The following is a 13,684-nucleotide window of genomic DNA, read 5'->3' as shown; positions in this document are numbered from 1 at the left end:
ACATGATTGATGATCCAGTCGCTAGGTCCTAAAGTGAATTAATTTATTACTGTCATCTCGCCCAACCACTCAACCCTCAGCTGAGCCACCCACACATAGCCAGACCTCACTTGAGCATACACATCCTCCCACACACACACACACACACACACACACACACACACACACACTTGAGTTTGCAAAAGCCGAGCATCAATTTATTTTTCACCCGGACCTTTCTTCAACAACTTTACACCAAATTTGTCAGCCTGCAGCTCCAGCATCCTGAAGATCCACCAAGGGACTTTGAGAATCTTGAAGCTTGAAGTCAGGCAGCCAAAAAGAAAAATACAGATGACACCGGGGCATGGGAGAGACACACACATGCCCTGTAAGAGACAAGGAAAAGACAGAAAAAAAGCACAGGAAAAATATGAACCCTTGGTGCCTGAGGTCCCAGGCAAATAAACACTTTCCAGTTCGATCCCTCTGCCTCCATCGTACTGTAAATCTGGTGAAGAAATTTAAAAGGGTGGGGTATGTGTGAGTTTGGCGGTGTGTGTGTGTGTGCTTATGTGTTCTAATATTTCTACCGTGACTGAGATCCAGGAAACTGCTCCATCTGCTACCAATGTAACCACTTCCATTAAATTTCCTCCCACAAAAGGGCATCACAGAGAGCCCATCACTTCTGAGTCTTTATCTTTGGCCTGCTTAAAGGTTCTCTGGAGGCGGGCCCCCAACTCCACCTAGCTGCACTCGCCAACATGTACCTCCATCAATCAGATAAAAACCTATTTATGCTGTGCACAAACACTAGGTTCAGCAGAGCACCATGTGTCAGGGAACACACTTGTGAGCAAGCACTCAACACACACACACACACACACACACACACACACACTGACTCAATGAACAAGAAAAACACTCCAGAGAGACCTGGGACATAGTAATAAGATAAGGTTCTCTGCTACTTGTAATGCTGAAAAATTGACCTCAGATTGCTACATACTGGATTCATCAGTTTTAGGACTCTTGTCGGTGGATACTGGAAAAATTGAGGGAGCTAATACACAATGTACAAGGGCCAAAGAAGCATCTGTAGACTGCTACACCATTTTTAAAAACAGGGTCACAGCCTTGACTTCAGACCAAACCACCCTCACTGCAATTTTCTAATTTCAAAAAATAGATTTTCATCTTGAAGACCTGAGATTTAATCCAAACCTACTTTGTTGCTGACACATCTGATTCTGCTGTGTTAAAGGGGAACACTGGGTGAGCAATGACAAATAAACACGACTCACGATCACAGACCCAGACTGAAGAGGCCATGACAGGCTCTCCTTCCTGCCCCTCTCAAATGTATTCGCCTCCCCATTGGAAAGAAAAACAGGCTGAGGGTGAGATCCGGCTGGTGTCGGTGGCCTCGGGAGGTCTAGCTAGCTTGGTGACTATACAGCACCGACACTACCTCCTAACATCTGTGGAGAGACAGAAGGGAAAGTGAACTGGAAGGAAGTGGGAAGACGATGTGAAACGGGAGAGAACAGACGAGATGAGATTTGATCATATATCAGATCATATATTGAGGATTAATTTGTTAATGTAGAAAAAATACAATAAAACATAATAGCACAAATGGAACAAATAAACATTAGGCTTAAACTCCCTTTGGCCTTGTCTTAGCCTCTAACTGTAGTGCAGACACCTCTGAAGAATGTCATCCATGTGCGAGGGTGGGCGAGCGAGGCAAAGCCAGGCCGGGATGGAGAGACGACTGAGCAGCGGAGACTGAAATAGAAGAGGCATTTAAACAAGTTAACTAATCAGCGCTCATTATAGATGATGTCTAGCCAGAACACAAACAGAGGCTCAACGAAGGCTCAGGGTGAACTGACTCCACGACAACTGAGCGACAGAGGTTGTTAGCTGAGCTGAGCTCAAGCTTCACCCTGAAAAAAGTTAAACGGTGTAGGAAAATGCCGTGTAATGCAGAATGATTTAAGTGCTTGCCCAATGCATGCAGGCCTCCTTAAAATATAATGGCAAAATAAAATATTTTTGTAAAATCCCGTCTCAAAGGTCAAATACGCAGCAATTTTCTTTAAAAAAATGCTAACCGAAAAAAAAAAAAAGCAATCTGCATCAATCATCTTGCATTATATGCCAGAAGCGGCGGTACATCTATCTTCAGAGGCCCCTGGCTTCAGCACGTATTTTCATATTTTTCTTCTTATTTCGCTGTGTTCAGGATGTGGGCAGAGCTGTGGGCATGTTTCTGTTTTACAACACAACCGCTGCAAAACAATTCCAAAATAAATGAGAAATAAAAAAAGATTTTCTTTGTTCTTGCTAATATCCTTTCATCTCTTAATTCTATGCATAATTCACTCAAGCACCACTGCTGTTAATGAGCCAGAGACGAAGGTCCAAGTTTGAATTTTGTGTTGGTAAGTATTAATCAACAATTGCTGCATATTTTACCTTCAACTCGCTGTCGTATTTCATGCTCTTGAACGAGTGATGTTTTAGTCTGCCCTTTAGTTATTGACTTAGGATCTGAGGATAGAGGCAGTCAGTCATATAATCCTGAGAAGATGCTTACCTGCTTTGGTCATTTCTGAATTCGTGATTTGCTTCTACAAGTACAATCAGATTGACATTTTGATTTTTAGTTAAGAAATATCTATATATGTAGCACTTAAGATTCCTGTATGATCTAGAATAGAGCATATGAATCCTAATGGTTAGTCATGCCCTGAATTTTATTCTTCCTCCCCTGTTAGAGGAGTAAAACATTTCTAGTTTCAAGTGAAATGAACCAACAACTAATCCACAGATGGTTGTCACATTTCATTTAAAATTGTTTATAATTTCTTCCCTATATTTTATTTTACTTTAGTTTGTGTGGCAAACTGCTGTATCTGTCCTATATCTAAATAAATAACATCGTACTAGTAAAAAGGAAATTCTTTATGTTTATTCTTTACAGGCACTGATGCTGTTAGCTAGTTAGAAATTGTCACACTAACTGGTCGAACCAATATGGTGAGAATGCTAATTATTACCCGCTAAACACACACGTTAGTGCTTCCAGGAAAAAAATCTAAGGTGCCTAAAGATGTTGTCTTGAAACTAACAGACTTATGAGTTCCACATTATATATTATTTAATGTATAACTTAAATTATTTTGCCAAGACTGTCATAGGATCACAGAAAAAATGATCTCCTGATACAGTTAGCAAAACAGTGGGGATTGTTGCGAATAATAGTCAATGAGCTCTGCTCCTAATACCCTTTGACCCCCACAGTGCTTGCTTCCTTATCACCAAAGATAGTTACCGATTTCCTAACAGCATTGGTAGCCAGCTATCAGGACCCTCAGATAGATAGAAAAAAATAAATAAATCACAAGTAATCCCTTCTTTTTTCAGCTTCCAGAAGATGGAGAATGGCACCAATAAACAGTTCACCTTTGTACTGTCACTCAATGTGATGGTGGTGATGGCACAGCAAAGATGAGAGAAGCAGAACATGCAATAAGGAGCGACACTCATTATTTACTCTACACAGGTCGATAAGGTGAACAGGGCAGAACTAGCCCCATTCTAAAAGCACATTTCTTTAAAGATTGATGTCAGAATAATAAATGAAAGATGGATGTGAAAGTCCACAGCAAAAAGGGAGAACGCCTTTGGTCATTGACTTACAAGGATTAGGGAGCGACTGTTTATTGACACAACAAGCCATCCTTATCACATCTCGATCGATATTATATCACTCCAGCTACATCTCAGAGTAGTTAAACAGGTGCACTTTACATTTTGAACCCTTTTGTGATCCGCTCGCACTTCCTGCAGGCCTCATTGCTCTAATGTATCTGTTAGATAATCTGTCATCAGCATCAGACCATCGGCCACTGAGGACACATAGTAGATGGTGACCGATACTCTGTCATCTATTATTGCTTTGGAGGCTGATGTGAAGGCCAGATAGCAGCCTTATCATTATCTTATCACAGGCATCTGCTGCACAGACGATCTGCTGCCCAGGGCTGCTGACAATCAGCTCATTTTTATGCTCCCAAAGCCTTTATGTTCTGAAAGGTTATAATGACAGCCATCATAACCAAGAGCTGAAGAGGTCATTGACCAATCATCTGAGAGAAAATGCAGAAATCCATCTCTCTTGCAAACACAATAGCACGCATTTACCCATAAGCTCTACAGACGCTGGTACGTAAACTGCATTTCTCTTGCGCATATGTCTCTCGTACAAGCAGAGATGCACAAGAGGGGGTCAGACAGTCAAGGTAAATCGATGGCTCCAGTCTGGAACAGAAGCTGCTTAGGATGTTATAAACTCCATCAACAGAAAAGTATACACATAGAGCTGTTCTATAGCAGGAAGTACACATACATTATGTTTTTAGTGACCCAGTAAAATAACTGAAAGATGTGGAGAAGTACAAACATTTGTGGATTTGAACAAGACACTGAATAATCAAACTTTTTACAGAGACAGAAGGATGGATTTTTACAGAGTAAACACCATTTCATATACTTTATAGTCACGTATTTCCCTTTCACAATTAAATGCCTCAAGACAGTAAGAAAAAAAATTTATACCATAACTAATTGAAATTTAAACATTGCTTTAATCCAGAAAAAGACCAAATTATTAGCTATATGTGAGAAGTCCTTAGATATTGTTAGAATTGAACATTTCTTTATAATACTATCCAGTCAGGTTGGTAAATAATAAACTCTTGTTGAGTGCCAGTGAACTGCTGTTTGTGTGTCCAGGAACAGTGTGACTACTTTTCTTTTAGTGGTGCTAATCTTATGACACTTATAAAAGAAACAGGCTGCAGTGAAGCAGCCCTTATTTTGAAGATATGGATGGACTCAAAGCCCCCTAATCAGGAAGCCAGAGTGAAAAAGAGGTTCAAAGTCACTTCAAGAAATCAATAGACAGTAGCTCTGATTGTGTTTATCTGGTTTGTGGCCTATCGACCATTAGATGGCACCACTGATGTTTTTCCCAATAAACAATAAAGGCTGATATGCAGCAGATAATGATAAAGACGTGGGACAAAGTCTATCCAGTCCAACAACAAATTTTGTGTTGTTGGACAATAAAAAAAGCAATGTGTCTTTGTGTACATCCATGAACCGTTTCACAAGGCAGTCAGCTGATAAGGCTGACAACACTGACACTCGTATATTGCCTAATATTGCTTCTGAACATGTAGATACATAGTTACTATCTACTTGAACTCTGCTTGAGGACAACTGAGCAAGATGTTTGATAAAAATGTGAGATATGATTAGTAACTACTATGCTGACGGTGCTGTATGGACTGAAAAGCATACAGGAATTTTTTTTTTTTATTGCATTTGCTCACAGCTGTAACACGTCTTGATAAAATGCCACTATCGTTTTCTCCTCAGTGCATCCGCTACAGTCTGTGCTTCCAAACTGTTTGTACAGCCACAGAACTTACAGGGTTGCTTGAGGTTAATAAAACTTTTTTTTTTTTAGAAGACTTTTTCACATATTGGAACAATTTGGACTGCAAAGCCCAGATGGCGTTTAATTTTATTAAACAAGATTAATTTTCCACTCACGAGCTGACTGGCTAGAAGGCCGTTCTTGGTCCAACTATGACAGGTTGCAGTGTGTTCAGCTGGATTAGCCCTGGCATTTCATGCCACTCGTCTATGTCTTACATAAAGAGACACTGACACGGATTCGCTCTGACAAGTGCACATGTATAAAACAGAAATTTGTCTAAACTCATAAAAGATTTCCCTTTTTTTGTGAATAGACAAGGACAAACATAAGCTTAATTATTAATGTTTATTAATAGTAAAGAAAAAGAATTGCTAGAGGTGAATTCCTTTAAATGCCCTTTCTAATTTTCTGGAAGCAAAGATTAAAGTAAGTATGTTCAATATGCGTTTCCTTTTGCTATTAAAATTTTACTTATGTACTTACAGGACATTACAGGATACATTACTATCAGTCTGTGCTGAATGAAGTTCCTGACCACATTATAGGGATTATTCTTGACGATCAATAAATACTGTAAGCGTGCGGCTATCATTTTTGCTGGTGGTTTTAAAAGTATGCAAAAACTGGTATGTTCTATTATCCAAAAACGAATAAATCAAACTTTAGAACGAAAGGGGAAAAAATTCCAGCATTTCGAGATAGGAGTAGCTGATGATGTGCAGAGCCAAAGAAGTCATTGGTGTCTTGTTTTTCTGCACCTATAACTCGCCTATCATTAGAGGCCTCGGATGAGCTCCAAATAAAACAATCTTCCCACTGCCTGGAACGCATCTTAGGCTTTATTGTGAGCAAAGGTCTGCAGCAGCTGGCACTGAGAGGTCCAGTGCTGAAATAATCTTATCTGCCATCAGCTATAAATATTTGACAGAGAAGGGAGAGCGGGAGAGATGAGGATAGAGGAAAGGAGGAGGACGGCCGGGGGCGGTGAGGCGGCAGTGGGGTGTGAGAGGTGTCTGAAGGACCTTTAGCGAGTCTGGTGACAACTGTGCCTTGGAGATTTTTTTTTTTTAACAAATTAAAGGCCGTTCTAAGCTGAGGATTTGCTGGTCTCTTTAAAGCAGAAACAGATTGAGATGCACTTTATGGGCATGTTTTTCGCTCTTGGCTGGCCATCTGAACTTGCACATGGCACAGACCGTACTTCCTTTATACTATGTTCCTCATCACCATCACAGCCTCATTCTTCTTCTGTATGGAAACACAGGTGGTACCACAAATAAACACTATAAAACTGTCTGGACAGCTTTTATGTTTGTACAGCACTCCCATAACACTCCTAATCAAAGGAAACAAGCACCAAAACACATTTCAGGTGGTCCAAGGGAATGTGTGTATGTGTATGTGTGAGTAGATTTTTGGTGGGGGTGGGGGTCATTCTATTCTTACATTCAACCACGTCAGATTTTAAAAAAAATTCATTCCATATTACCTACCGTCTTGCTCTGTTTCCCTCTCCAGCTCATGGTCCAAACCCTCACACAAAAGGAGAAGATTATAGGAAGAGTGGAAAAACAAAACTAATTACTTGAGGTATTTCAACCAGCCAATGCTGCTTAAAATGTAATTACATGGGTTTAGAGCTCTGGCTGTGGCTGGGGTGGCTGCAAATCTCACACTGGCAGACCTGTTGCCAGTGTAAAATCTGACTGGTGAGAGGAAGACCTTTGTGCACTCGGCGTCATCCACGTCAGAGACAGAGTCTGACATTCTGGCGGAGACTTGAGAAAATGCACCGCTCTGACCTGACCTAATAGATTTCAGAACATAACTCAAAGCCAGTTAGCAAATTTTAGTTAGATGATTTCTTTTAAAGTGAAAGTGCTTGCTTGGCCTCATCCAAAACTAATAAAATTCACTTATAAAACTGGCTAAACAACAGGAAATATCTAGTTTGTTTAATTACAGAAAAGCTGAAGTGTTAAAACAACACTTTACCATTTTACAGGATGTTCCACGGAGGACTGTTTTTTGGCTAAGACCTGTAACTACCTGGGGTCACCACATTAAAAAACAAAAAGCCTCCTAAAAATGGAAGATGTTACACTTTTCCTTTTAATTAGCGGGCTTTAAAGGAGCTAGCAGGCTGATTATGTTACCACTGAGTTAGCTGTTTCTCCCTGTTCCCACTCTCTGTGCTAAGCTAAGCTAACCATCTGCTGACTGCTGCCTTTTAACAGACAGAAATAAAAGTGATACCAATTTAATAAAGTGAATAAGTGATTTAAATAATTCTCAATTTAACGTTAGGTTAAAGTGCATAATAATCTTGTGTTTACTGCTTTTGAGGCCTAATATACTGTGACATCTGTTTTCACATGTTTTAGTACAACTCCTTCATGCAAGTCTATAAAACCCTTAAAATAACCCAAAATTTGCTTTAAAAACCAATTAAATTATTAAAACTTTACCAACCTTTTCAAAAATATATTTCTAACATTTATAATGTAGATATATATATATTTTTTAAAAACACCACAACACAGGTAGCGACATTTTACAAGGAAATCTAGTCGTTTAATCACCAATTAACTACTGTAAACTGTTATCTTTGGGTGGATGCACCTTTGAACACTATCACAGGTGAAGAGACGCACACAAAGGGTGGTAAAGCCATAAAATTAGGGAAGCTATTTGAAAAAAGACAGATACCAGTCTGTATAAGGCAGAGGTGAAGGCCTTGCACAGAGGGAGCTGATAAGAGCAGCTCATCTTTCTTCAGATCACTGACAGTTGGAGGGGGCCTCTTTCTAGGTAGTTATCTGTGGCAGCTTTACTGTTTTCCAACCCTAATGATCAAAATGTAGTGAATAAATGCTGAAAATCATGACCTTAATTCGTGCGTGCAGTCATTTGTTTCTGACAACCATGAAACACTTGTCCAGAAAACAAGAGAACAATTCTGGGAAGTGGACTGAACCAATCCTCGTTCTATTTAGTCACCCTTCCTCTGATGAAAATGAAAAATATGTGGGGGTAAAAAAAGCCAACGAGGGATCTTGGAGTGGACTAATCCTTGCTGATGAGTGCCTCCCGGGCACCTTTAACCTACATTTATTTAATTAATGTTTAGGAGTAAAAGATCCAGACATCCACTGCAGCCCAAGCATAACCTCTTTTCTAAAAAGAGGTTATGCTTTTGCAACATGCAAGTAAATCCACAACCATAAACTACTGTTTATGTCCCGGCTGTAAAAGAAAGGTGTGTTTCCTCTGCCAGGTTTACTGCGTGTCCTTTGCTTTGCTTCCATCATTTCACGGGCTTTTATAAGACTGTCTGTAAAACGAATCAAATGCAAATGTTTGGGAATAAACGCAAACATGAGCCACTGTTCTTTCCATGAATACAGAGTTAATTATGCTCTTAAACTGAGGTATGCATTTCAAGCTAGAGACGTTATCGTACGTGACATATGTGACCTGAATTTGCTCAAAACATGGGTTTCTTATCTGTGTCGGATCTGGATCAGTACTTGTTTTTAACTCTTAACACTCCCCAAATTCTAAACTAGAATAATAAATGGAATATAGTGTCCACATTTACATAGAGTAGCTTTCAGTAAATCATCTGCATCTCTTTTCTATCATTTTCCACTTGGCAACATGTGTGCAGGCTTAAATTAAACACGAGAAAAGAAAGAGGAAGTATGTTACCAGTTATTGGAAGTGACAAAGAAGCAAACCGCTCTTTTTCAGTCAGCTCCTGTCTCCACCGTAATGATGTATGCAGAGGGAAAATGCTCCAAAAGCAACAAAAATCAGTATTTAAAGTGTCACGGTTCTATTAGAATTGCATTAAAAACCTGTGTAAATATGCCAAGTCCCTCGACAGCCTCAGAAGTGCAGAACAGGACTTCCTCCTGGAGATTGTAGATGGAGTTTTGGAGGAGATGAAGCACACAGGCCGGGGGACTGGGAGGTGATTTAATACAGCTAGCATTTAGAACAACAAAGCACAGACAAAAGCAGCCACTTGGACTGTGCTTCAAAGACTAGTGTGTTAAACACTTGCAGAAAGACATTCTTTGGACTCGTGATCATTCGAAATAGCGGGAAAAAAGAATTAGGGAGGAAGTTGAGGAGGAGGAAGGCAGAAAAGAAAAAGAAGAAGAAGCCAAATACACAAAACTGTCAACCTGACGATTCCACAGCAACATGAAAGGGAGGGAGAATTTCATTGAGTTTCGCTTTAATCTGCAGAGGCCATCTTCTCATTCCATCAGCCCACAGATACACGCTCCACTGTTGCTTTTTGAATTAACGATAATTCAACGCAGGTCAGCTGGTGTCCCGTGGCTGCAAATGACCTGGTACGCAGAGATGATCCGCTGACTCAGCAGCAAGAAAGAGCCCATCTTTAGCCAGAACTCTATTCTGTCTCTCATCAGGTGGCTCAACTCAGTTCCTGTACCAGATCTAAAACTCTGGCAGCCCATTTATAGGCCTGCTGGATTGGGGCTACTGGCACCAAGATCTAAGAGCCTGTACACAATATAATGTGAAATAATAAACTTCCTCAAAGTATCAGTTCTGTAAGTCAGAGCCAGTTTTGCATGTGGTTTAAGGAGGCTTTTGTTTAAGAAATTAATGGCAGATTGTTGGGGACACGTCATTATTAAAAGCAGATCAAACATATCTGCAGTTCTGTGTGTTTGAACTGTACTCGATTACAGTCGTACCTTGGACAACAGAGGGCACCAGCTGCATTCCCTCTGACTGTGTTACACAAAGATGGGGAAACACCAAATGTGCTGTACAAAGAAACAAATTAGTGGTTTGAATAAGGTTTTAGTAGGGAAAAAAAGAAACATAGGAAATAAAAAGACAATGCAATATTTTTTGTCTCCTACATCAAATGATGATGATTTCTTTTTAAAGAAAGAAAGAAAGTTTGTGGACTGAGCTGCCCTACAGCTCTCTCTGTCCAGGAGCTACAGCGGTATTGTATTTCTTTTCACAAAAATGTGATTTATTTGAATAAGAGGAATAAAAGGCATCTTACACGTCTTCCAGTAAAGTAAATCAGCCTTGGTTCTAAATGCTACTGTAGCGAGCATGCTGTGTTTTTCCTTCTAATTATTTTACCAGTCCCACTTGCTTGCTTTCTGAGTGATTAATCAAAGTTACGAAAAGCCAACCATCAACTGGGGCATGTTTCGCATTTCCTCCTGCTCATGGAGGATCTGTCCAGGGCTGGGCTGCTTGGCCTTATTACAAGTTAATTGAAACCTTGTTTAGAAATACCAAGGTCAACATTTCCAGCCATGTTATCCCAATTAGTCTGCAATGAATCCTTTTAAACGAGGGGTATTGAGTGGCTGACCCGATGTGCTACTTGAATTCCCGATGGGACACCCACATTCAGAGCCTGGGAATGAGAGAGGGTAGCTGGAGGGAGTGACACCAGCGAGAGTGATTCAAGGGAAGGAGGGTGCTGAGTCCTGCTGCTGCCGCCTTGCTTCGCTAGTTCCAGTATGACTTTACATGCATTGCCTTTGAGTGTAAAAGTTTTTGTAGCGCACATCTAGACAGATCTACACAGGTACTTTGATTGCACAACATTTTCTTACAAATTACAATCCACTATAGGAACTATAGGGATTTGGCTGCTGGGGGAACCCCAGGATCATGAATAGCAGTGCAGCATAGGAAAAGGAATGATGGTATGTGAGCTATATGGCTGATTTCCTAAGACACTTAGAAAGCTAGTATAAAAGTAGAATTGAGCAAGTGAATCTCATCTGCTCCCTATCCTTGATGTAACCAGTCCAACATAGTGCCTCACTATAAATTTTCTCAGACTGACCCATTTAGCCTGCCTTAAATCACCTGGTATTTCCATGGAATCTATGAAAAACAGAAAATTACCGTAGTATACTTCCATTGGTTTTATGAAATGTTTCACAAACACATAATTCAGCAAGACATCACGCACAGATCCAAAATCTAATTTAAAAATTTAGATCTTAATGTCGTAATTCATTTTATAATGTGTATAAAATGTAGTGTATAAAGTGTATAAAATTTGGCTTGCGGAAGAGTCTTTACCTTTCCTGTCCATTCTGCTCTTTTTACATCTTTTTCCATTTGTCGGTGTTGAGTATTAGCATTTTGTTCTCTCCCTGGGAAATCTTGCAGCTGTACATTTAGCCCACATTTTGTGACAAACTGCACAGAAGCAGCTTGTGTGTTTGCTGATATTTGTTCAGTTGCTTGGAAAGTCAAATTTGAATTTCTAGGCACTTAAAAAAAAGTTACTTCCTTTATGCTCAATCCTTTTCTTTAGCTAGCTAGACCCAGAAGTACCACAACCACAACTTTACGTGTGCACTGTGAACGCATTACAGGGATGAGAAAAAAAAAAAAGGGTTGTTGTGGCTGCAAGTTATTGCTGTGTCTTTATTTATAGCTGCAATTAATGCCAGACTGCAGGACATGAGAAATGAACTCATTCTGATTGACCTATCTACTGATTAACCTATCTATCAGATTTAATCGCTCATTACCTGAAGGTGCCGTTCCAGATAGTTCCGGCCTACTTTAACCCCTGACTGTAGACGCTCCATCTATCCATGCATCCTTCCATTCTCTTCCACTTACCCAATTCCAAATCACAGTGGGATGGGAGTGGGGGGCTGGCACTCACTGAGATCAAATCATACCCATGTCAGCTCAGTCCTTGCATGTATGAGTCAGCTGCATAATCTGGAAAATCAATGTACAAAATAACCACTAAAATAACTGAAACAGTATTTGTTTACATGACCAAAGAGAACATAAGGCAATCGTGTGCCATAAAGGTTTTCATGCGGAGTTTTCTTCCAAGCAAAGGCAATATCGGCTGATTTCACTGATTAGAGAAGAGGAAAGAAGACAAAGTAATCATTGAAATCAGCTGTTCACAATGAAAAACAGCACCCTCGCAGCCTGCAGTGGCACATGATTGCACAACATTGTTACAGAGTGTGAAACAGGTTTCTGACATGTTGACCATATTCTTGTAACTAGAAACTTATCACATGAACTACAGGTCATGTCATACTGAATTTGTGGTGATTATGAGTTTATAATGCTATTTCCTTTACTCCTGAAAGCTCTGATTTTTCCCACTTGGGGCTCAAAAAATGGTAATGCCAGAAGAATTAAAAAAGACAGATGCTTCACAACAGCTAACATCTACATATCAGTGTTATTAAAACAATACTTCATGGATATAGTGTTTTATAGTTGGCACACTGTGATTTCTTTTATCAGAAACAACTTTGTGATAATGCGACCATTAAAGTTAATGTTCAAAGTCAATATGAGAATCCTTCCCATTTCTGCTATCCATCCAATATGATGAAAAAATTCAATATTATTACAGTAAAACATGTGTAGTTGTTTTTAAAAGCATCTTAAAAGCAGGGGGAAAACGTAGAACATAAATTTGATGCTGTCTGTGTCGTCTAATCAGTTCTGTGGATTCATCCGGTTAGGCAGATGACAGAAGAATGGCCAATCCACATGACTGTGGGCCCTTGAAGATCTTTTGTTTATCCTTGCTAGTTAACAGATGCACATACAAGCAAAATAAAAAAAATGTCTGCAGCCATCAAAGCCATCCATCCAAGCAGATTTGTGAGATCTAATTTGGTTTTGTTTAGGGGTAAATTCAAACTGCAGCATGATAACATACACTGCATTTACATACTTGTAAATTAGGATCAAACACATAATGCAACTGAAGCTGATCTCAAGTGGATACGTGGTGAGAAACTATTATGGTGCAAGAGGAAAAATCATTAACCTTCATCCCCTTGACAACGTGTTCATGCCATGACAGAAACTCATCAGATGGTTTTTAAGATATCAGGTTTCCACTGCACCAGGCTGTCAAATGTAAATATAAATCTGCATTATTTCAATTCCTTTCATCCATCCATTGTTGATCCATATCAGGGTTGATGTGCTGGGGTTACCAGTTAATCTAACCCCACTAACTGCATGAGGGCGATCCCATCCAGACACAGGGAAAACATGCAAACTCCACACAAAAAGGCCACAGGGTGAATCGGAGGCCAAAGCCTTCTTGCTGTTAGGCACCAGTGTTAACCACTCAAATAATAAGATATATATTTATATTAT

General features: G+C 39.8%; 1 long non-coding RNA gene across 3 annotated transcripts; it reads right to left on the bottom strand.

Annotated features, from left to right (window-relative positions):
- On the bottom strand, nt 1–12,377 carry LOC106098745 (uncharacterized). 3 transcript variants are annotated; one of them, XR_003222082.1, is made up of 5 exons: nt 12,064–12,377; nt 10,237–10,308; nt 1,691–1,773; nt 1,287–1,463; nt 1–368 (listed from the first exon to the last, which is right to left on the bottom strand). It is a non-coding gene; the product is annotated as an uncharacterized LOC106098745 (long non-coding RNA). The 3 variants fall into 3 exon arrangements; XR_001225032.3 differs by lacking the exon at nt 10,237–10,308 and having other exon boundaries at nt 5–368; XR_001225033.3 differs by lacking the exon at nt 10,237–10,308 and having other exon boundaries at nt 7–368; nt 12,158–12,377.
- Between the last annotated feature and the right edge of the window lie 1,307 nt (nt 12,378–13,684).

This window comes from Oreochromis niloticus, linkage group LG11, assembly GCF_001858045.2.
Source record: "Oreochromis niloticus isolate F11D_XX linkage group LG11, O_niloticus_UMD_NMBU, whole genome shotgun sequence".
In the NCBI taxonomy this organism is placed as follows: domain Eukaryota; kingdom Metazoa; phylum Chordata; class Actinopteri; order Cichliformes; family Cichlidae; genus Oreochromis; species Oreochromis niloticus.
This window is presented reverse-complemented; position numbering and strand designations above follow the sequence as displayed.